The sequence below is a fragment of the Budorcas taxicolor genome, chromosome 3 (genome assembly GCF_023091745.1).
Source record: "Budorcas taxicolor isolate Tak-1 chromosome 3, Takin1.1, whole genome shotgun sequence".
In the NCBI taxonomy this organism is placed as follows: Eukaryota; Metazoa; Chordata; class Mammalia; order Artiodactyla; family Bovidae; genus Budorcas; species Budorcas taxicolor.
Window position 1 is genome coordinate 86083521 of NC_068912.1, and position 24155 is coordinate 86107675.

The 24155-nt window shown below is 42.8% G+C and overlaps 1 pseudogene; it reads left to right on the forward strand.

Moving 5' to 3' along the window:
- The first annotated feature begins 248 nt into the window (after positions 1-248).
- Positions 249-23176, forward strand: LOC128045595 (cytochrome P450 2J2-like; annotated as a pseudogene).
- Positions 23177-24155: the final 979 nt, after the last annotated feature.

The window sequence follows — 24155 nt, forward strand, 5'->3', positions numbered from 1 at the left end:
TCATGTCCGACTCTTTGCGACCCCATAGACTGTAGCCTACCAGGCTCCTCTGTCCATGGGATTTTCCAGGCAATAGTACTGGAGTGGATTGCCATTTCCTTCTCCAGGGTATCTTCCCAACCCAGGGATCGAATCCGGGTCTCCCACATTGTAGACAGAGGCTTTACCGTCTGAGCCACCAGGGAAGAACAAGGTTATCCAAATACTCAGTGCTTCTATCTTGCTGCTGTGGTCCCACACCCCTCAACATGTGTGAGTTCTGTACCATGAAAAGGGGAAAGTGGGAGGTGGTGAGAAGCAGCTTTCCTTTAAGGACACGACCCAGAAGATGCACACATCACCACCACTCATGTCTCATTGGAAGTTAATTGGAAAGTAATGTGGCCAGTTTATCCTTAGGGAGTTCCATCACTCACCAGAAAAGAGGGATAATATGCTTTCTCCATGCTTTCATTTGATGAGACATACAGAGTGGGCTAGAGCTCTACTTTATGCCCACCAACTAGGCACTAAATCTCTGTGCTTCATTTTCTGAAAACTAGGAATACATTATAAGGTTGTTATAGGAACCAAACAAGTTTGTGAATATCAGCTTACCCCAAGGTAAACTAGAACATAGCCAATGCTTACTTCTATATCTACCCTCCTCCTCTTTTCTTCAAAAATGTATAGTAACCAACTCAAGGAAAAACCAATTGTTGATTATAAATATGGCATCACTTGTCTGACCTGATTGCCTCATGGACTTCATTCATCCACTATCTAGCCACTTCCCCTCCATTTCTTTGTCAATACCTTATTAGAATTTTTTGCTGAAATGCACTCCCAAATATATCAATAAAAATAAATAATTTTCTTATTAATCTTTGTATTATGGTTGCTATCACCAGAATCCTAAAGATGGGAATTTGTAATAACTCTCATTTGATTCATTTGGAAACTGAGACAGAAGAAAGTCCTATCTGTCTCTTTGAACAAGGGCTTCCACATCCCTTTGCACACAGAGTCCATTCATTCCACAGAGGCTCCAGTGGCCGTCTGCCAGGGACCCGGGAACAAAGGGACTTTCACATTGCTGTTCTCATTCTTCCTCACAGAAACTTCTCTGGAGGGAAGGGAACACACAATGCTGCTTGTGGGAGTTTTGTTCCCTGTCTAGGCATCGAACCTGGGTCCTCAGCAGTGAAGGCCTGAGTCCTGATGTCCTGACCACTGAACCACCAGGGAATTCCCCCTTACATAAACTTTGAGGGAAGAAGTTTTCTACCTTTTATAGCTGGGAAGGTGAGGCTCATAAAAAATGAAGTAGCTTTCCTAAGTGCTCACAGCTAGTCAACCACAGAGTTAAGATTTCCACATGTCTCCACAGCGAGTGTACTCCCCTCCATAATTCCTCTAATGAAACTTCTGTCACCTACAGCCTGCTGAGTAAGGGGACATTCTCTCCTAGTTTAGTAGATTTTATTTACTAAGAAGTCCCTGTTCCCTACCCTAGAATTCATTAAACATACCTCTGCCTTCTCTGGTGAGTCACATGGGTTGAATTCTCTCTTTTCACTAGACTCTAAGACACTTGAGGTTAGAGACCTTGTTTATCTTTATGCCTTATTCTCAGGACACATGTGCTCACCCAACTCAAGTACATTGAACATATGAATGAGTGTGTATAATGAATGTCTATGTCCTATAGTGTAGTCTAGTTAAGAGCAGAAAAAAAATGGAAACAGGTAGACATATTTCCAACAGCTCAAGGTACACAGACAGACAAACACAGAGACTCCCCTCAATACAAGCCTCCTGCCAGCTCCACACACCCTCCATTCCAGGATTCAGAGACATATGTATATTCAACTGTGGTTCTTCTATTTTAGTTCGTGAGAAATATGGAAATCATTTTAGTATCGATTTTGGGACATTTCGTTCCATTCTTATAACTGCTGCTGCTGTTGCTAAGTCGCATCAGTCATGTCCGACTCTGTGCGTCCCCATAGATGGCAGCCCACCAGGCTCCTCCATCCTGGGATTCTCCAGGCAAGAACACTGGAGTGGGTTGCCATTTCCTTCTCCAATGCATGAAAGTAAAAAGTGAAAGAGAAGTCGCTCAGTCGTGTCCGACTCTTAGCAACCCCATGGACTATATATAGCCTACCACGCTCCTCCATCCATGGGGTTCTCCAGGAAAAAGTACTGGAGTGGGATGCCATTGCCTTCTCTTGTTCTTATAACTGGATTGCCCTTAATCAAAGAAGCCCTTGTCCACCAAGACCAAAACTTTGCCAACCGCCCCTTGATCCCTATTGAAAAACGTATCTTTAACAATAAAGGTAAGTTTCCTGAACAATGTCTGTTTGATATTCCTATGGTCCATGAAAGGGTCTCCCATAATCCCAAGGACCAGGCTCATCATATTCCTGCCCCTCTAGGAAGCTGAGTCCCCGAATTTTTTTGAAGGTACCCCCTCAGGAAGCCTGGCAGGGTCAGCCCTAATGTCAGGGATTTGGGAGAAGCCATGTTTTTTCAGATGTTTCCCAGTTTCACTTTGAAACATATAATCTATTAACTCTACATCCATTCACTCCATGAAAGCTAGATGTATCTAGTGCTAGGTACCAATGACAGAAAAGAGAAGAGAACATACAAAATCCTTGATTGTTCTATAACTTACATACTATTGAGAAAAACAGTGTAAATTACACTAATAATTTAAGGCCTCAGTGTTATGAAGATAAAAGCAGGGTTCACTAATTACGGGTATCTAATGGGCTTGATAAAGGACAGAAAGGGTATGGACCTAACAGAAGCAGAATATATTAAGAAGAGGTGGCAAGAATACACAGAAGAACTGTACAAGAAAGATCTTCATGACCCAGATAATCACGATGGTGTGGTCACTCACCTAGAGCCAGACATCCTGGAATGTAAAGGCAAGTGAGCCTTAGAAAGCATCACTATGAACAAAGCTAGTGGAGGTGTTGGAATTCCAGTTGAGCTATTTCAAATCCTGGAAGATGGTGCTGTGAAAGTGCTGCACTCAATATGCTGGCAAATTTGGAAAACTCAGCAGTGGCCACGGGACTGGAAAAAGTCAGTTTTCATTCCAATCCCAAAGAAAGGCAATGCTAAAGAATGCTCAAAGTACTCCACAATTGCACTCATCTCACACACTAGTAAAGTAATGATCAATATTCTCCAAGCCAGGCTTCAGTAATATGTGAACTGTGAACTTCCAGATATTCAAGCTGGTTTTAGAAAAGGCAGAGAAACCAGAGATCAAATTGCCAACATCCACTCGATCATCAAAAAAGCAAGAGAGTTCCAGAAAAACATCTATTTGTGCATTATTGATTATGCCAAAGCCTTTGACTGTGTGGATCGCAATGAACTGTGGAAAATTCTGAGAGAGATGGGAATAACAGGCCACCTGTATATAGGTTTTCTTGAGAAACCTATATACAGGTCAGGAAGCAACAGTTAGAACTGGACATGGAACAATAGACTGGTTCCAAATAGGAAAAGGAGTACGTCAAGGCTGTATATTGTCACCCTGCTTATTTAACTTCTTTACAGAGTACATCATGAGAAACACTGGGCTGGAAGAAGTACAAGCTGGAATCAAGATTGCTGGGAGAAATATCAATAACCTCAGATATGCAGATGACACCACCCTTATGGCAGAAAGTGAAGAGGAACTAAAAAGCCTCCTGATGAAAGTGAAAGAGGAGAGTGAAAAAGTTGGCTTAAAGCTCAACATTCAGAAAACGAAGATCATGGCATCTGGTCCCATCACTTCATGGCAAATAGATGGAGAAACAGTAGAAACAGTGTCAGACTTTACTTTTCTGGCCTCCAAAATCACTGCAGATGGTGATTGCATCCATGAAATTAAAAGATGCTTACTCCTTGGAAGGAAAGTTAGGACCAAACTAGATAGTATATTCCAAAGCAGAGACATTACTTTGCCAACAAAGGTCTGTCTAGTCAAGGCTATGGTTTTTCCAGTGGTCATGTGTGGATGTGAGAGTTGGACTGTGAAGAAAGCTGAGCGCCGAAGAATTGATGCTTTTGAACTGTGGTGTTGGAAAAGACTCTTGAGAGTCCCTTGGACTGCAGGGAGATCCAACTGTCCATTCTAAAGGAGCTCAGTCCTGGGTGTTCATTGAAAGGACTGATGCTAAAGCTAAAACTCCAGTACTTTGGCCACCTGATGCAAAGAGTTGACTCATTGGAAAAGACTCTGACGCTGGGAGGGATTGGGGTCAGGAGGAGAAGGGGACAACAGAGAATGAGATGGCTGGATGGTATCACCGCCTTGATGAACATGAGTTTGGGTAGACTCTGGGAGTTGGTGATGGACAGGGAGGCCTGGCGTGCTGCAGTTTGGGGTCACAAAGAGTCGGACACGACTGAGCGACTGAACTGAACTGAATCTAATCCTGAGACTCAGCGAAAACTTATGTAAGTAAATGACATTTAATAAAGTGATGAAAAAATGCAGCAGAGGGGACAAAATGTAAAAGTTTCCAAGATGGGAAGATGGACAGTGAACTGAGGAATTGAAAGGTGGCCAGTGCGGGAAGCACAGGGATTAAATGGAGATAATTAAATGAAGATGAAGCTGCTGAGTTTGGCCAGAAATAGTTCAGGCAAGTTCTTTTTAAGGATGTTGCTTTTTATCCTAATAACAATGGAGGTTCTGAATGGTTTAACTAGAGAAAGGAATCATCATATTTATATGGTACGTTTTAAAGACTTCTCTAAGCTGCAGTGTCAGGAATGGAATAAAGGAAGCAGGAGACCATTGCAGCCTTTTAGACTAGAAGAGGTGTGGCCTAGAAGAGGGGAGTGGCAGGAAATGTCAGTCCAGTAGGTTAGAGCAGGAGAGTGACTGTGAAGGTATATGAATTTAAGCTACTCAGGAGGCAACTCCAATAGGACATGATGACCTAGAGAGGGGGAGAATGAGGTGCTGAGGTACACACCCAAGTGGGTAGGTAACGGAAATAGGGGAAATGTGGAGGAGGGCCAAGTGTTGGCTGGGCTGGGTAGGGAGTTGTATAGAGCAAATCATGAATTCAGTCATGAACATGCTGAGTGTGAAGCCAAGAGAGTCAAGCAGAGAACTGTACATCTGTCTGGAGCTGAGAGGCAGAAAATAGGTGTTTACTGTCAGTAGATGTGATTTGAAATTTTAGAAATTGAGATTTCCTAGAAATGGAAGATAGGCTAAAGAGAGGAAGCTTCAGACCTAGTAGAAGATAGTTACCCTAAGGTATGATAATTTCTCTGAAGTCAAAGAATTACCAGAAAATTATGGAGAGTGTGGTGTCCTGGGCTCCACTGGCAGAGAATGTTTCAGAAAGAAAGGATCTCATCTGCTGACTCCTTAGGATGGGGTTGAAAAGGATCCTGAATTGAACAGCGGGGAGGGCCATTTCACTAGTGATGGAAGTGAAAGGAGACATTAGAAGGAGCTGAAGAGTGCTCTAGAATGAAGAAATGGGAGGATGGTGGCCTCTCCTGTGTTATAAAATCATTGAAGTTCAACTACACACACCATACCGATTGTTTTCCTTTGCCTGTGGTTTTCTTTCTGCACAGTGTCCACAGTTTGTTATCTAGAGTGATTCATTTATCTTTTTAAGATCTTTAAGATCTTTTCTACTTATGAGTATTGACTCCTTCTAATCCATAAGTTCATATTTGGTTTGTAGCATAACCAGTAATTAAATATTCTTATGAGACAAGTAACCAAACGACAGGCTTTGGAGTCAAGCAGACTTGAATTTGAATACCTGTTCAGCTGCTTACTCACTCTGTGACCTTGCAGAGTTTCCTTTTATCTCCCGTGCCTCATTTTTCTCATCATCAAAGTTAGGCAGCTGCTTTGGCCAACTGATTGTACCTAACTCCGAGAGTTTCCGTGAACACTAAATTACACAATGCATTGAAAATGCTAGTACGTCCATCATGACAAGCAATCAGTAAATTCAAGTGATTATATCTGTTGCTGTAGAATTATTTCTCTGAATAATTTTCAAGCACCTTAAAGCCCTTCTCCTTTCCTCCATCTGGTACATTATCCTTAGTGGGGTCTTGTTAGCTTTTTTTAACATTAGCTTTCTTTTCCCAGGATTGATCATGTCCAGTGGCCATGTATGGAAAGAACAAAGATTTGCCCTGACAACTCTGAGGAACTTTGGTTTAGGAAAGAAGAGCTTAGAGGAACGCATTCAGGAAGAGGCTGCCTACCTCATCCAGGAAATAGGAGAGGAGAATGGTAATCAGGTCCTAGGACAGGTGCAGTGACTATGGTTTATTCATTCACTAATCAGATGCTCAGTTAGAGCCTATGAGCCTGTCCTGTGCCCCGCACTGTGTGGGACACTAAGGGAATGACAGTGAACAGCTAACCATGACCTGCCCTAGTGGGGGTCAAGAATTAAGAAGAAGAGGGGTATTAAAACTTACTATTTGGTTTTAAATCCTGGTCATCACTTTGACTTCCCAGACATTGACTAAGTACTTGCTGTGTGTCACACCCTGTGTAGGGGGCTGTGGACACAGTCTCAGATGTGGTTCTGTAGTCAGAGTGTCATGTGTCACATAGAGTAGGTTCTCTGGAAAATAGAAAACAATCTGAAGGCTGTATCTCTTCTCCTGCCTCCAGGCCAGCCTTTCAACCCTCACTTCGCAATCAACAATGCAGTTTCCAATATTATTTGCTCCATCACCTTTGGGGAGTGGTTTGACTACCAGGATGATCAGTTCCAGGAGATGCTGAGGATGTTTGAAGAGGTGATGCATCTGAGGACATCAGTGTGCTGCCAGATGAGCCCCTTCTCACCTCCTGTCTTGGATAAAGACATTGGGCTAATCTCAGATACAGATGAGGTGGTCTTCCTTTTGTTTAAGGCTAAAATGCAACCTTTGAAATTGACTTCACCACAAACTTGTTTAAAATCAATGTTGACTTTAGTGTTTTTGTCCCTGGTGGCTCAGATGGTAAAAAATCTACCTGCAATGTGGAAGACCTAGGTTCCATCCCTGGGTTTGGAGGATCCCCTGGAGAAGGGAATGGCAACCCACTCTAGTATTCTTGCCTGGAGAATTCATGCACAGAGGAGCCTGAAGAGCTACAGTTCAAGGGGTCGCAAAGAGTCAGACACAACTGAGCTACTAACACACACACATAAATTATTTACTATCGATAAAAATCATTTCTTACAGTCATTTAAAGTGCAGAATTTGTTATGACAGACACGTAAGCACTTACGTTCTTTTCCTTAAAAAACAGTATTGCCGTCACTTTTGAGTCTCTCCTCTCCACGTTCCTCCCTAGCTCCACACCTCCATGATCCTCAGATGTGTGTTTCTGTGCCTGACTCTCCCTCAGCACATTGTTTTCATTCATTTGTTAGTTCCTCTTATTTTACTCTGCATAGTTTTCCACTTCATGAATGTGACATTGATTGTTATTCTCTTGAATAATGGCTTGGGGCATTGATAAACACATTTCTAATTTGAGGGATATTATTAATAAAGCTGCCATGAATATTCTTGTTTTATGCACACTCAAAGGTACACACACACACACACACACACACGAGACAATTGCCATGAACAAATAGTAAAACAATATAAGGGAATAGGAGGAGGGTCCCAGGGGTGGTGCTAATCAGAGGATACTAGGTAAGACAGGTCCAAATAAGTGACACTTATGTGGATGTGAAAGAAGTAAAAGGCTAGTGTTGCACAGATTTCAGAGGAAGACCGACCAATCTGATTGTATGAATAGCCAATGCAAAGGACTAAACATTATCATCCTTGAGGTTATCACAGAGACCAAAGGGGCTGGACTAGAAAGACTGAGAGAGAATAAGATGGCAGCAAGTGATAGCAGAAGAGGGGACAGGAGGGTGAGAAGCCAGCTCACGTGAAGCTCCACATCAGGAAAAGAATGTAGAATTTGTCAAAATGTCATGGAAAGTCAGTGAAGTATTGAGGGATAAGCAGTGAAATGATTTATTAAACTGTTAAAGGGTCCTTCTGGCACCTCAGTGGAAAATCACCTGGGAAGGGGGTTAAGGAGAGAATCAAGGGAAATGACGGAGGCTTTACAGCATCCAGGTGAGAAATGTTGGTGCTTTGCACTAGAATGACAAATACACGGAGTAGTGAGAAGTGGTCTGAAATTGGTTATATTTTGGAAGACGTGCTAAAATACTTTGCCAAGAGAAAAGAGGATTGAGACAGAGATGAATCAAAGGTGACTCAAAGGGTTAAGTGCAAGCAAAGGAAATGTTTATAAAGACACAATAGTTTCTTAGTCTTCAAGAGTGGAAAACTGGCACCCCCTTGTCTTCATGACTTTTGTTTTCTCCGTCAGCTCTACAATGTCTTTCCAAGGATAATGAATTTCCTTCCGGGTCCCCAGCAAACACTCTTTAGTAAATGGGAGAAACTGAAAATGTGTATTGCTGGTGTGATTGAAAACCACAAGAGAGGCTGGAATCCTGCTGAAGCAAGAGACTTCATTGATGCTTATCTCCAGGAAGTAGAAAAGGTGAGGGAACCTGAGTGTTACCCTGAGTAGGGTTCTTAAAGAACAAGTGAAAGGATTCTGGTTTCTTATGCTGCTGTGACAAATCAAACTTAGGGGCTTAAATAGACCCACATTTATCAAGGCAAGGTGTTGGCAGGGCTGGCTCCTTCAGTGGCTCTCGGGCAGAATGTATTGACTGACTTCTCCAGCGTCTAGAGGCTGCTTGTACTCCATGACTCAGGGCCCTTTCCTCCACCTTCCAAACCATTGATATATCTTCTCCTCTGCCACCATCTTCATGTGGTCTCCTTATGTTCTTCTTGCCTCCTCTTATAGAGACTCTTGTGATTATAATTGAAACACTGGGATAATCCAGGATAATCTTCCCACAAAAATGGACGTTATATCAGGGGAAGGATATAGAGTTTAGAAATATTAGTTCAGAATTGATGATACAATTAGAAATAACAATATTCATGTAAGAGTAATTGACTTGAAAAGCCCAAAGACTGCCTTTTCATTGTTCAGTCTCTCCTCTCCCTGAGTCTGAGGTGCCTGTGCACAAAAGGATGGAGAACCATTGTTTCACTATTTTACTTGGGCCAAAGCCCAATCTCCTACCCCTTTCTTTAGCTCCCCAGTACAGAACACAAGGGAAGCTGAGGCAGAGGCCAGAGTTAAGCCTCACGCAGAGGGACATGTGCCTCTTCCCACATCCTCATATTGTCACTTTCCAATACTATATAGAAGCAAGAAAAAGGCCAGTTTGGATGTATATCATTTAACATAGTGAACCGCCTGGGTAATACTCATCAGTGCATCAGTGTTATCATTTTTGTCTCATTAGATTGTTCATTCCTTCTCCTGGAGTTGAAAGAATGGTGCTTTTTTTTTTTTTTTTTTCCTCCATCTCCTCTCTTATTTCACCTTACTCTTACAACATTAATAGAGGCGTTGATTCTTCCTGAGAGAAACAGACTTCACTTGCTATGAGGTGTGCAGGTGTGGGATCACACACAGAGCCACACTGACATACTGAAGCTCCTGGAGGACGGTGGTAAAGATGCTGGGGTGCCATGAGGAATGACTGTTAGAATCAGAGAAGTTTAACTGGGGAGATGTGAGAATTGTTGTACTTTAGAGAAATGCATTTTATTCTTGCTGGAATCAATACAAACATTTGTTGAAAATTTGTTATGTGCCCTTTCTACTCACATAATCTACAATATAACTTTCAAGGGTGAGTGTTACTATTTCTATTGTATGAATCAGGAAAGTGAAACATAGGCTGATAAGTTTGAGGTTTAGTAACCTGGCCAAGATGTACAGATAGTGAATGATGTGGCTAACATTGGAACTCAAGACTGTTTTTCCAGTGTAATAATAGATTCTCCCAAGTTATGGAAGTAAAATAAATTTATTGTCTCAATTTTCATCCACCAGAGCTAACAGAAGATTCTAGCGCTTGGGGCAGGAGGATGCTAATTATACTGGAGTAATAAGTCTCTGCCTCCTGAGATGACCAAAGGGAAAGCCATTTCTCCTGGGGAGGGAATGGTCTCTCCTCCCATGTTCTGTCTAGGATGAAGCCCCCTGTCTTGTGGCAACTAAGAACCGTCTCAATAAACCAATAATCACTGTGCCTTCTAGCATAATGGCAATGCTGCTTCATGTTTCCATGAAGAAAACCTTATTTACAATACCCTGGACCTCTTCTTTGCTGGAACAAAGACAACTTCAACCACCTTGTGCAGGAGACTGCTCTATATGGCCTTGTATCCTGAAATTCAAGGTGAGCACATCAGGGGATAGGCCTGGGTCAGGTCAGAATACTTCCCTAAATTAGTTCATGTAAATCTCAGTATTCCTAAAGGGTGCTATTGGATTTATCCTCACTATTAAGAAGAGGAACCCGAGGCTTAAAGAGCTTCAGGAACTCACAGCAGGAATGTTGTCCAGCAAGAATTTGCCACCAGATTTGTCTCACACCAGGACCTACTTCCTACTCACATAACCTCCCTGAAGTGCTAGTCTGAAGAACCTAAAATAGCCATTTTGATCCCGGTTATTCCATTCATTAGCTTAACCAGGCTTAAGAAAAATTATGGAATACTAGAATAATACAGTTCAGTTCAGTACAGTTGCTCATTCGTGTCCAACCCTTTGCGACTCCACACCAGGCCTCCCTGTTCATCACCATCTCCCAGAGTTCACTCAGACTCACATCCATTGAGTCCGTGATGCCATCCAGCCATCTCATCCTCTGTTGTCCCCCTCACCTCCTGCCTCCAATCCTTCCCAGCATCAGAGTCTTTTCCAATGAGTCAACTCTTTGCATGAGGTGGCCAAAGTACTGGAGTTTCAGCTTTAGCATCATTCCTTCCAAAGAAATCCCAGGGTTGATCTCCTTCAGAATTGACTGGTTGGATCTCCTTGCAGTCCAAGGGACTCTCAAGAGTCTTCTCCAACACCACAGTTCGAAAGCATCAATTCTTCAGCGCTCAGCCTTCTTCACAGTCCAACTCTCACATCCATACATGACCACAGGAAAAACCATAGCCTTGACTAGACGGACCTTAGTCGGCAAAGTCATGTCTCTGCTTTTGAACATGCTATCTAGATTGGTCATAACTTTTCTTCCAAGGAGTAAGCGTCTTTCAATTTCATGGCTGCAGTCACCATCTGCAGTGATTCTGGAGCCCCAAAAAATAAAGTCTGACACTGTTTCCACTGTTTCCCCATCTATTTCCCATGAAGTGATGGGACCAGATGCCATGATCTTCGTTTTCTGAATGTTGAGCTTTAGGCCAACTTTTTCACTCTCCTCTTTCACTTTCATCAAGAGGCTTTTTAGCTCCTCTTCACTTTCCGCCATAAGGGTGGTGTCATCTGCATATCTGAGGTTATTGATATTTCTCCCGGCAATCTTGATTCCAGCTTGTGTTTCTTCTAGTCCAGCATTTCTCATGATGTACTCTGCATAGAAGTTAAATAAGCAGGGTGACAATATACAGCCTTGACGTACTCCTTTTCCTCTTTGGAACCAGCCTGGTGTTCCATGTCCAGTTCTAACTGTTGCTTCCTGACCGGCATACAGATTTCTCAAGAGGCAGGTTAGGTGGTCTGATATTCCCATCTCTTTCAGAATTTTCCACAGTTTATTGTGATCCACACAGTCAAAGGCTTTGGCATAGTCAATAAAGCAGAAATAGATGTTTTTCTGGAACTCTCTTGCTTTCTCCATGATCCAGCAGATGTTGGCAATTTGATCTCTGGTTCCTCTGCCTTTTCTAAAACCAGCTTGAACATCAGGGAGTTCACGATTCAACCTCCTCTTATTTCCCAGAAAAAGTCCAAGCTGAGATTGATAGGGTGCTTGGCCAATCTCAGAAACCAAGCATGGCTGCTCGAGAGTCCATGCCCTACACCAACACTGTCATTCACGAGGTGCTGAGAAGGGGAACATCATCCCTCTGAACGTGCCCCAGGAGGTGGCAGTGGACACCACCCTGGCTGGATACCACCTGCCCAAGGTAATTAGGGGCTCTCTCATAGCCTCAGGACTCCAAGTTCATATTTGTAAATGGTTGAAGTCTCAATGAGAAATGTGATGTGTTTTCTTGCCTTAAGGAAGCACTTAAATAGGGAGAGAGATATATTAATATTATTGCTGATGTAATAGTAGATTTTTTTCCCTGTGGGGTTTTTAGAATGTTAGTTCAAAGAAACGTTAATAGGTGTTGTGGGAAAGCAAGGGGATTCCTAGGTCAAACATGTTTAGGCAAAGACTTGCTGTTTTAGATTTCAGATATCTCAGTGTTTTAATATGTGATGTGCATTGTTAATTCCTGTGGGGAAATAGCAGGCAGCAATTCTCAGTCAGACTTTGCTGTAAGGTCCTTTTCTTTGCCTTGGGAGAGCTTCTAACAGAATAGGGACCTGTCACACGTATGTTGGAAAATTCTGCTTCACAATCCTGGTGGTTTAGAACATTGAAATATGAATAAATATTTGAGACCATCTGAACCAAAATCACATTAAAGTGATGTTTCTAACATAATATCCCCAAATGTATTTTTCAAGCTTTGATGTACACCCTCTTGATGGGACTACATCACAAGGGAAAACAATCTAAGTCTGTGTAGTACTAAATATCAGAAAAGGAGAGAAAGGAATGTGTGCCTTTTAAGCAGTAATTATGTGGCATTGGTCTTCCCTGGTGGCTCAGACTGTAAAGAATCTGCCTGCAATGCAGGAAACCCGTGTTTGGAAGATCCCCTGGAGAAGGGAATGACAGCCACTCCAGTATTCTTGCCTGGAGAATTCCATGGAGAGTAGCCTGGCAGGCTACAGTCCATGGGGGTTGCAAAGAGTTGGACACAACTGAGCAGCTAACACACATACACCATGTGCCATTGACTATTCAGGTTCTCTCAAAATATCTTTATCGGTCCTCAGAATGTGAATTTTGTTATCCTCATTTTACAAATTTGAACTTCAGGCTATGAGAGTTACTAGTCTTTTAAAGAGGTCTCAACTACAAAATTACCACAGTTGGGTTCCAGAAACAGAGTTTTTCTGATTCCCAGGCTCATCTTTTTCTGCTCTACACCAAGTTCTCTCCTCAGAGGTTACTTTACTTTGCCTTTAAAAAAAGTCTCCCTGCAATTATTCTCTGTGGGGCCCTGTCCTCACAAAGGCAATTCTGCTCTCATTCTGCCCACCACTGTTAGGATCTCAGCAGACAGCTCTCCTGTGCCCCCGAGTGCCCTCTCTGCACACTGCACATTCACAGTTCTCACCCCTTGGTCCATCTCTGTGGATCCATTGCAGTTTGTCTGAGTTTCTCTGTGTGTGGAACCTGGGGCTGATATCAAGGCAGAACAGTAGGAACTTCCCCATTGTGTTTCCCTTTGTCCCCATCCTGCAGAGCTGGGAAAAGCAGCTATTCCTGAAATGATTGCGTTTACTATTTTCTTGCTGACTGACCATTTTGTGGGTGAAATCTGAAGTCTAAGTGACTTCACAGGTTATCTTTGTATATTCATAGCAATTAATTTAGTTCCCAATAACCATTATAAGTCAACAGACTGGTTATAACAAGTTTTCTTTTCTGATGTAGTGTTCTGCCAGCTCAGGGAGCCAAGTAAAACTGATTTTTAATAGAAGCTCGAATAATTACCCTGAGGGATGGCATGCGCAGTGCTTCTCCATACAGCCCCAAGCTGAGGTGTTCTCAAGTGCTGGCTTCCAGGCCTCTGCATGCAACCCTCTTTGAGCAAGTGATACTAGACTAAATGCCAAGGAAAAGAAGATGGGGCATTGGGTGCTGAGGAAAGGCAGGTACTTGCTGAAGGATACACAGTGAGAATGCTCCTCAGATTGGGTAAAACTTAGGTCACAGAAAGCTAGGTCCTGGTTGATTAGCTCACGATGGTAGAGTCGAAGGTCTTGAACTTAACCTTCTTATGCAAACACAAAAACCACAAATATCTTCTGAACAACCACTGACCAACAAAAAAAAAAGGAAACGTACCAGAAAGATACCCTACATCCAAAGATGAAGAGGCCACAACAAAATGGCAGAAGTGACACGATTAGGGTAAAGTCAAGTGCCATACTTCCTGTTTGCGCAAACAGGAAGCCAATCACATCACAGAAATTCTGCCACAGAAGTGGAAGTCCTGAGCCCCATGTCAAGTGCCCCAGTGTGGGGATCTGACAACAGGAGGAAGTACCCCCACAGAATCTAGCTTTGAAGACCATCAGGGTTTGACTTCTGGAATTCCACAGGACTGGAGGTAACAGAAGCTCCACTCTTGGAGGGCACACACAAGGTGGTGTGCACACCAGGACCCAGGGGAAAAAAGCAGTGACCTCGTAAGAGGCTGGGCCAGACCTACCTGCTAGTATTGGAGGGTCTCCTGGAAAGGCGGGGGGCAGTGTGGCTCACAGCAGGGACAAACACACTGGTGACTCCAGCAAGTACTCATTGGCATGAAGATACTGAGAGGCTGCCATGCAAAATGGCATGGAAAGGAGTGGGGACAAATGACAGATTGAGAAATTGAAAGAGGCTTGATGTAGTGGGAATGCAGGTAGAAGGACAGTAAGCTCCAACAGGGGCAGGTGATGTGTCCTTAATCTAAGAGTGATGGGAGCTCTTGAAGGCTGTCTGCCAAGTGCCAGGTGTGGTGGGTGGACAGGACTAACATGATTAAATCGTGTCCATAGCTAACTCTGCTTTCATTGTGTTGAGAACATTGAAGGAGAAGAGAGGATATAGAGTTGTAGTCAGAGCTACTGTAGGAATGTGTGGACAACCAAGGTAGTACCTTGGACCTGGCAGTGGGCATAATGCAGGTGACAGAATCAAGAGAAATTTCAAGTAAAATTGACCAGCCTGCCTGAAGGACTGGATGAAGGCAAAATGGGGAAAAGGGAGGCACTAAGGAGGACTCCTGGGTTTCTTGCTCTATCATTAAACCTTCTGCAGAATGTGCTAGATAATGGAGGGAAGAGACTGGAGGAAGAAACTTAGATGAATGAGACATTTTTGTTATACAAACTGCCATAGTTACCACTTCACTGAGCATCTGGGTTGATTTTGGTCCAGAACTGCCTGCCCACTGTCACATGATTCATATCTGTTGTATGTTCATTGTTCATCATATGTTCATTGATTCATATGTGCTCCCTCCCAAGATCAACACTGAAAGGTCCCTGCAGAGATGCATTCTGCACTAAAAGTAGTCATACTTCCTTGATCAAATTCCCAACAGACAATTCCAGGTCACAGTTTTAAGCTGACTCATGGCAAAGAGCTGAGTCATAGGGGTTGGGCTCTGAAGTTACTGGGTTGGGGAGTTTGAGGGAATTTGGGGTGCTGCCAACATTAATGTAGGAGCCTGGGGGGCTGCTGCCCCATTCCACATGTGTGTTGTGTGTGTCATGTCTTGCATGAGTCTTTTCTGCCTTCTCCAGGGCACCATGGTCATGACCAACCTGGCTGCACAGGGACCCCACAGACTGGGCCACCCCCGACACATTCAATCCAGAGCATTTTCTGTAGAATGGACAGTTTAAAAAAGGGAATCCTTTCTGCCTTTTTCAATAGGTGAGTAGCAAAAAATAGGAGTGTGGTGCCGGGGTCCAGCACCGGTGGATCCAAGGAATTCGAAGCGGGGACGGAGTCGGCTAGGAAAAACTTATTTATTTAGAAATATAAAGAGAGATTAGGAAAGAATAGTGTAGTAGGAGAATTAGTGGAGAAAAGAGGCTGAATAACTTGGTTTACATGGAAAACCAATAAAGTTCCAAGACAAGGAACTTGCACCATCTATGTAGGCCACTGGCACCCGCTTGAATAGCAGAGGGTGCCCTGCCTTGGGCTGCCTCTTGCGTGGGTCTTAGAAGCCAGGGCAAAGAAGTAGATACAGTGAGCCTCCACGCTCCAGATGGGAATTCAGCCAGAAAAGGGAGAAAAGAACGACATGGGGGAGCCAAGCATCGGTGCCAGACCCACAGCTTTATTTTCAAAAGCAGCTTATATACCCCAAGTTGTACATAAAGAAATAATGGAATATGGAGAGTTATGCAGGGGCAGCAGTCCTGACACTTATTGAGACCAGGTTTTCCTCTTGCATACCTTCCCGTATACAAAAGGTCCCAGGTGGTTTTACATAATCTTCTGGCCAGGGGGCCTGTTAACATTTTTATGGCTCTTTTCCTAGATAAATGTCTATCAACCAGAAAACTCTTTTTCCCTTGAAGTGTTTTTCCTTATTCTTCATCACCCTCAAAATACTAAATAAAGTTACATTCCTGTAGAACAAAGGTACAGTGGGTTATAACAAAGAAAGTACTTAACTCAAAGATCTAATGTTACTAATACCAGGGCTACCACCTGTTTTTTCTACATACCAACTATATCAACAAATAAAAGATATAAAAACTTGGCAGCAAGTATTGGTTCAACAAATGAAACCCTTAATCAGTCCTATTCTAATGATTTTGACTCCTCAGAAGCCCCTACATTCCTAGGATGTTTTAAGCTTCCTGTGCCTCCCACGGTTGGGAGGCCGCAAACAATCACATGCGCAGCTGTAAGAGTCCAGCAGTCAGGCTAGAAAGCCATCAGAAGGGTTTTTGGATTGAAACACTCTTATTATGCCCAGGAGACTTATTATGTAAAAGCTCTAAATTAACTTTTTCCAGAAAAAGGTGGTCGGGGGACAGCCCCCTCGTAATGTCAGAGGAGTTGGTGAAAGCATAATGCAGTAAGGTAGGCAGACTCTGGTTTTGGGGGTAGATGCTCGAGAATTTCCAGGGGGACCCCTGAGGCTCGATCCCGCCTTTGCGTATGCCGAGCCTCCTTCCTCATGACCTTTGCCACGGGCGGGGTTCCTCACACTGGCTCCCGGCAGTGCGGGAACCCAGAGTCTCTCTCTACACCCTTCCCTACTCTTCTCCTTGTGAGGCTTTGCTTTAGTTGGAATGTCTCTACATCACCCTGCCCAGCATGACTCGCTCTTGCTGCAGTTGCATCTCAGGATTCCCTGGGTGGAACATCACCAGGACTCATGCCCTTACTTCCTAAGCCCTGGCTTGACTCAGATGGAGATTTCAGCATTAAGTTGTTCTGTTCCCAGAACACCAGAGACAGAAGCTTAGCCTCTGCCTGTTACCCACACAGAAGGTTAGAACCTCACCATCTTCACAGAGCTTTAAGTTCCATGATCCTTTTAGGGCTGCCCACTCACATAAAAATAAAGCTATTTTCTAAGAAAGAGGTGGAGGAGGTTCCGGTAAAGGGGCTGCTTCCTTATCACTATGGGCATCACAAGTGACTCTAGGTGCCATGGACTTAAGTAGATGAGGTTCTACTCTATCCGTTTTCTGATGAGGTCCCTTTGCCTTTTTAAATTCTAATAACCCTTTAAAAATCTAGTTAATACATTTACATGGTGCACAACTTGAAATGTACAAAAGGGAATGCAGAGAAAACTCTTTCTTTCATATTTCTGAGCCTGCCTGTTAAAAAAGGGTGCTTTAACTCATAACAATGTGAAATAAGTAACAAAATTCTCCATATATACCAGATAACAAGTTAAGTGTGCTGCTGACATCATTTCAAATAATTTCCCAAATCCTTAATTCCATAAATGTTTCCTAAGCACCTATTTTGTGTCAAGCATTCAGCCCGGAGGATATGACAATGATTAGGTGGGGGTGAGGGTGGGGGGAACAATGCAACTCTCATCAACCACATGTTGTCGTGTAACCTTACATGGTTCAAATTCCTGTCACCACATTGGGGATAAGGAAGGAAACTGAAGCTTAGAAGGGTCAGCTGTGGTATCTACAGTAATAAAGCTCATAGAAACAGAGCTAGAACTCAGTGTTGAACATGTTTATCAAATACTGAAGCCTGTGCTCTTCCTAGCAGTGTCTTATTTAAAAAGTAACTACATGCTGCTGAGTTAACACTCTGAAATTCATAGTCATTAATTTAAATTAAATATAGATTGATTATCTGCAACAGTATAATTTTGCTTATCATGACACAAAGGCACAGTAAGGGAGGGACTGGAATTTGAACCCACATAGACGTGGTGTAGAGCCCAGGTTTCCTGCTGTAGGAGTCTGTCCTGTGTGTATCTAGACTGATTCTGATTAGATCTTCTATGTTTTTCTTACTCTCATTCTGTGCTACCATTGCTCATTTTGACAAGTCACTTTCTAACATGAAAGCAGATGTGAGATGCAGAAAAACCTTTCAGTCTTCCTGTCTACAAGAGCTTCCAATTTCCTATCATAGTACAAAGCTTCAGGTGCTTTATTTAAGTATAAAATTATTCTTGCCTCACTAATTTTGTTGTTATTGTTGTTTTTATTCAAAGTTGTATCACACCCTTCTAATTATAGATTTCATTGGCAAGCAAATTGTTTTATTTACTACTTACAAAAACCCAATTATTAGCAGTTAAACATAAAGGGATCAGTATCTAACTCTCAATGTAAGGAAATTAGGATTCAGAAAAGTTGTTTCTCATTCAAGGTCATCTGCCCAAGGAATTGGCAGAAAATGGCCAAAGACTCAAGTTTCCAGTTTCTTGATAAATTTTTATTGATGTATAGTTGATTTAGAATATTGTATTAGTTTCAGGTGTACAGCAAAGTGGTTCCATTATACATACATGTATATCTTTTTTCTTCTACTTTTTTCCCCTTACTGGTTATTACAAAATATTGAGTATAGTTCCCTGTGCTATACAGTAGGTCCTTGTTGGTGATATTTAAGTTCTAATCTAATGATCTTGCTAACACAATTAAAACATTACTTATTTTCATAAAGTAGCTTCCATTTTAAGATTCACTGAGTTCACATTTATATGTATTGATCATTATATTACTACATAACAAAGTCAAGAATTCAGTTACTTAAAATAATATGTATTATTGTTCCCAAGTCTACAATTGAGCCTAGGAGCTCGACTGATCTTAGCTGGGCTTTCTTGCCTGTTTGGGAGGTCAACTGGCTGAAGGCTGATCTAAGATGACCCTGGCTGGGACAACAGGGCTTTTTCTAGGTTTTTTCCTCCAGCAGGTTAGCCCAGCTGGTGTACTTGTGGAAGATATGACCACAGGTGGGAGAACAGAAGCACGCAGTGCCTCCAAAAGGCCTAGCTGGGAACCAGTGACCATCACCCCGACTGCCTTCTGGTGCCCATGCAGATTTATAGCCCCAGTTCAAAGGAAAGGGAAAACAGCACAATTTTGGGGAAAGAGCTATGAAATCACATTGCAAATGATGGCAGTATTGGGAGAGGGTAGAACTTGTAGCCACTGTTGCAATCAAGAGTTCTCACAAGCTGTCTTTCTGCCTAAGAGTCAAATCCAGAAAAGACAAGCACTTTGGGGATACTCTCAGATATTACAGAATGAGGGCTAGCTGAACACAACAGGATATGGAAACCTGAAAAATGCACTGAGTCAAAAAGTCAACACAGCTGTCGGGTTTTTCGCACCACACTCCCATCTTCGGGGCACTGTTGCTTTGCCTCATTCTTGATCCAGCACTTTGTAAAGAAAACTTCCTTGAAGGAATGGGATGTGGAAAGCTCCTTCCCTTCTCTTGGAAGGATGATCAGATGTGGAATTAGGATGTATGTATAGCCAACTATTATTGCAAACTTGTATTTTCTTCATGTAAGGTTTTCTTGTTTTTCTTCATGTAAGGTTTTCCCCTTGGATCCAACAAAACAGCAAACAACTTCTTGAAGAGCAAGAGACTGAATCCTCATTTTTAAAAAGAAATAACTGGGTCATGGGAAATAAGATTGGAAAGATCTTTTTTCAAAAGCACTAGGCCAGTTCTCTAATTCCTAGTGAGGCAATTGACCTGGTTAGTGATGGCCAGCTAGTGGAAGCACCAAGGAGAAGGTCTATGTTTCCCATAGTCCAGTATGAAGACTTGAAGTAAAGTAGCCCTACTTTTCATGATTTAATAAATCATGTCTCCTGTCTTACTGGTATCCTCTCCCAGCCACATACTGTGGTTAGGAGAAAGATTACTTCACAAGTTTGACAAGTGAGAATTGTTTATATCGGTGAGAATAAATGATTTACTCATAGCCCAGAGCTGGGTACTGATGGAACCAGTACTGTAACACTGGTTCCTGACTCTGTGGGTCCAATTTTGTCACAATATCTGAATTCTTCTAAGAAAATCTTGAGTATTTACAATAGAACTGATTTGGTATCTTTTGAACCAATTTCTTCATTGTTCCATTAGTGATGGATAAAGAAATCAGAATGAGAGGAACAGAAATGATTAGACATGTGCTGGTGGGAAACATAGAAACAGAATTATATAAAAATGGCATTATTCTGAAGCATATTTCGATTTATTAAACACTTTTGCAGCTACTCTCTAATTTTATTTCCTCAACAAGTGGTTTCAGGCAGAGGACACAATGGAAGCATGCTACATTACTGCTTTCCAAGAATATGTCATTACTTGGGGAAACACGAAAAAGCAGCACCCAGAATTAACTAGAGAGAGTAATGCCAGTGAGGGTGTACAGCAGAATCTTTTCAAAGACAGCTAGGCAATATGTCAAAATGTTAACAAGGGTTTTGTCTGGATTATAGAATTACAGACACCTTTTATTTATATTTTTCACACATTTTCTTCATTTTTGCAGTAAACATGCATTACTTATGGTGGTAGAACCCTGTGTGAGGTGTTGTAGCCCAAGTCAGGGAGGAAAACATTATGAAGGGGAGGGGGTGAGAGAAGCCTGGAGCAGGTGAACACAGGTGGGATGATGCCGGGGTCCAGCCCCGGTGGATCCAGGGAATTCGAAGGGTGGACGGAGTCGGCGAGGAAAACTTATTTATTTATTAATATAAGATTAGATAAGGAAGAAATAGTGTAGTAGGAAGATTAAGTGGAGAGAAGAGGCTGATTAACTTCGGTTACGTGGAAAACCAATAAAGTTCCAGACAAGGAGCTTGCACCATCTACGTTAGGCCGCAGGCGCCCGTTTGAATATTGGAGAGTGCCCCGTCTTGGGCTCTCTCTCTTACGAATCTTAAAAGCCAGGACAAGTAAGTAGACATAGTGAGCCTCCACGCCCCAGATGGGAATTCAGCCTGAAATTAGAGTAAAGAGGAGACACGGGGAAAACCAGTCCAGCGACTGGCTCTCCTTCTATTGTCCTTCAAGGCCTTTTATACTTTTGATTATACATAGAGATCAATGGGTAATACAAAATTATGTAGCGTTAGCAGCCCAGACTCTTTCTGTATATCTGTTTGTATACAAAAGGTTTCAGGTGATTTACATTATCTTCGGGCCAAGAGGCTTGTTAACACTTTTTGGCTCTTTTCCTTAATGAATGTTAATTTCATTTCCCCTGGAGTGTTTTTCTTTAATCTGCATCTCCTTAAAGCATTAAAGTTACATCTCTATAGAACAAAGGTGCAGTGGGTTATAACAAAGAAGGTACTTAACTCAAGGATCTAATGTTGCTAATACCAGGTCTACTACTTGTTTTTCTATATAGCAACTATATCTAAAAATAAAGGATATGAAAATTTGGCAGCAAGTATTGGCTCAACAAATGAAACCTTTAATCAGTCCTATCCTAATGACTTTGACTCCCTGGAAGCCCCTACATTCCCAGGATGTTTTAAGCTTCCTGTGCCTCCTGCGGTCAGGAGGCCTCAAACAATCACAGGCGCAGCTGTAGGAGTCCTGCAGGCAGGCTAGAAAGCCATCGGAGGGGCTTTTGGATTGAAACACTCTTTCAAATGCAGAAGACTAAAGCCCTGAATTGACTTTTTTCCAGAGAATGTCAGAAGAGTGGAAAAGCAGGCAGATTGTTATTTTTGGAGGGTGGATGCTCAGGAAATTCCAGGGGGAAAACCTGAGGTCTGATTAGCCTTGCCATCAGAGCTCAGCCTCATGACCTTGTCACGGGTGGAGTTCTTCACGCTGGCTCCCAGCAGGATGAAATGGAGTCTTCTGTCCTATGGGCAGTGGGGGTGGGGTCCTATGGCAGTGAGATTCCCAGTTATTAAGGCAGGAAACCTGCCATAGGGAAAAGGTGCCTCCTGCTTGAGAAACTTTGACATTCATTTGCTTATACTTTTCATCAGTCTTCTTTTGAAAATTGAAAAAAAAATGCAAAATTTTACTTTTGTCTGCTTTTGTCCTTATCATTTGCTAATGGATTTTTGAAAAACTTTTGACTTGACAACATTTGTAGGTCGACCCAACCCCTCACTTGTTTCATCCACACCCTGTACCTTCATCCTGTGCCTTACCAGTGAAGAATCAAAGCTACTCCATTTTGTAAGGTTCTGGGAAAAAAGCCTTTGGAAATCCCCTGACCTCACCCCACCACCTGCGAACCAAACAGAACACTTGGCCAGCCCAGGAAATTCGAGTCAAGCCTGGGAAAGGAGAACCAATCAGAACTCAACACCTAACCCTTCACCAGAAGGTGACCAATCAGACCCGGAGACTCCTGTTTTTTTTATTTTTTGTGCGATAATACCCTATATAAGCAATGTAACCCAGAGCTCAGGGCTCCTCCCTATAGCTGCTGCATCAGTATCAGTGGGAGCCCCAGCTCGAGCTTGGTAGTAAAATCTCTCTTGCTTTTGTATCAGATATCGGCTCCCTGGTGGTCATTGGGAGATTTCGCGACTTGGGCATAACACCAGTCTGACCCTTGAAGGCACTGGAGTGTGTGATTGTGAAATGAGCTCACTGGACGTAGGTTTTACCAGGTGGTTGTGATCAAATAAACAGTGCATAAAAGCCCAGGACCAGGCAGGCCCTCACTTTGCTCAGGTTTTACAAGATGTGGTGGATGATTTCCATCCTTGAGGCATAGATACCATCTGAGGAGGTAACTCACATTATATTTTTGTCTTTTAGGAAAGCGGATGTGCCTTGGAGAATAGTTGGCCAGGACTGAATTGTTGATTTTCTTTACTTCACTTCTGCAAAAATTTACTTTCAGGCCTCCAGAGAATGAGAAGCTGAGCCTGAAGTTCAGGATGAGCATGACCCTCTCCCCAGTCAGCCACCACATCTGTGCTGTTCCTAGGGTGTGATGTTGTAGGGAGAGGGAGGAAAGCAGGAAGAATGGGCAAGGCAGGGGGCCTGCTCAGAAGTGAGGGAGGTGCATCCAGTGCCTCTAGGACAGGTCACAGGAGCTAGACTCAGAAGGAACTGGATCCAAACTCCAACTTTGTCATCTTCAGTGGAGCCTTAGGAAATCAGTTACTTTGTGAGTGATTTGCCATTTCATCTAGGAGATTTAATCAATCTTGAGCACTCTTTGGAAGGACTGATGCTGAAACTGAAGCTCCAATACTCTGGCCACCTGATGCCAATGGCTGATTCATTAGAAAAGACCCTGATGCTGGGAAAGAGTCAGGGCAGGAGGAGAAGAGGGCGACAGAGGATGAGATGGTTGGATGGCATCACTGATTCAATGGACATGAACTTGGGCAAACTCTGGGAGATGGTGAGGGACAAGTGTAAGGTAAGGAGTTAGAGTAGGCGAGGTTCAGAAAAAGAATGAGACTGGCACTCTACAGGAACAGATCACCTTTAATGAGGTGAGAAGGGGCAGAAGTCAGATTAGCAAGCTGCTGCACTTATCTAAAAAAAGAGTAAGTATATATAGGCATGTATGTAGAAAGCTACTGTCTTAAGGGGGCTTGTTCTTCTCCAAGGTTGCTGGGAGTAGTTACCTCTTAAATAGCTGGGGCAAGGAGTTCTGGAGATCGGCCAGAGGCTGGGCTGGCTTGGAGCTGGGTGTAATCAACCTAATGTCTATTTTTCCTTCTGGTGAGAGGTTCTTTTTTTGCCTAGAATGGTTGGGAGGACCTGGAAGGGAGTTTTAATTCCAGATTACCTTGAGCCATGCAACTTTCCTTCATTCCAGACTTTAAGGAATATATATAAAAAGAGAAAGAGATGTGGGCACCGTTAATGTTCAGGGCTTCTTCGTGCTGATAAATGAGGGTCACGGGCTTGTAGTCTGGGAGGAAGGAAGTCTAAGGCCCGTAGTGTTGATTTTTTTAT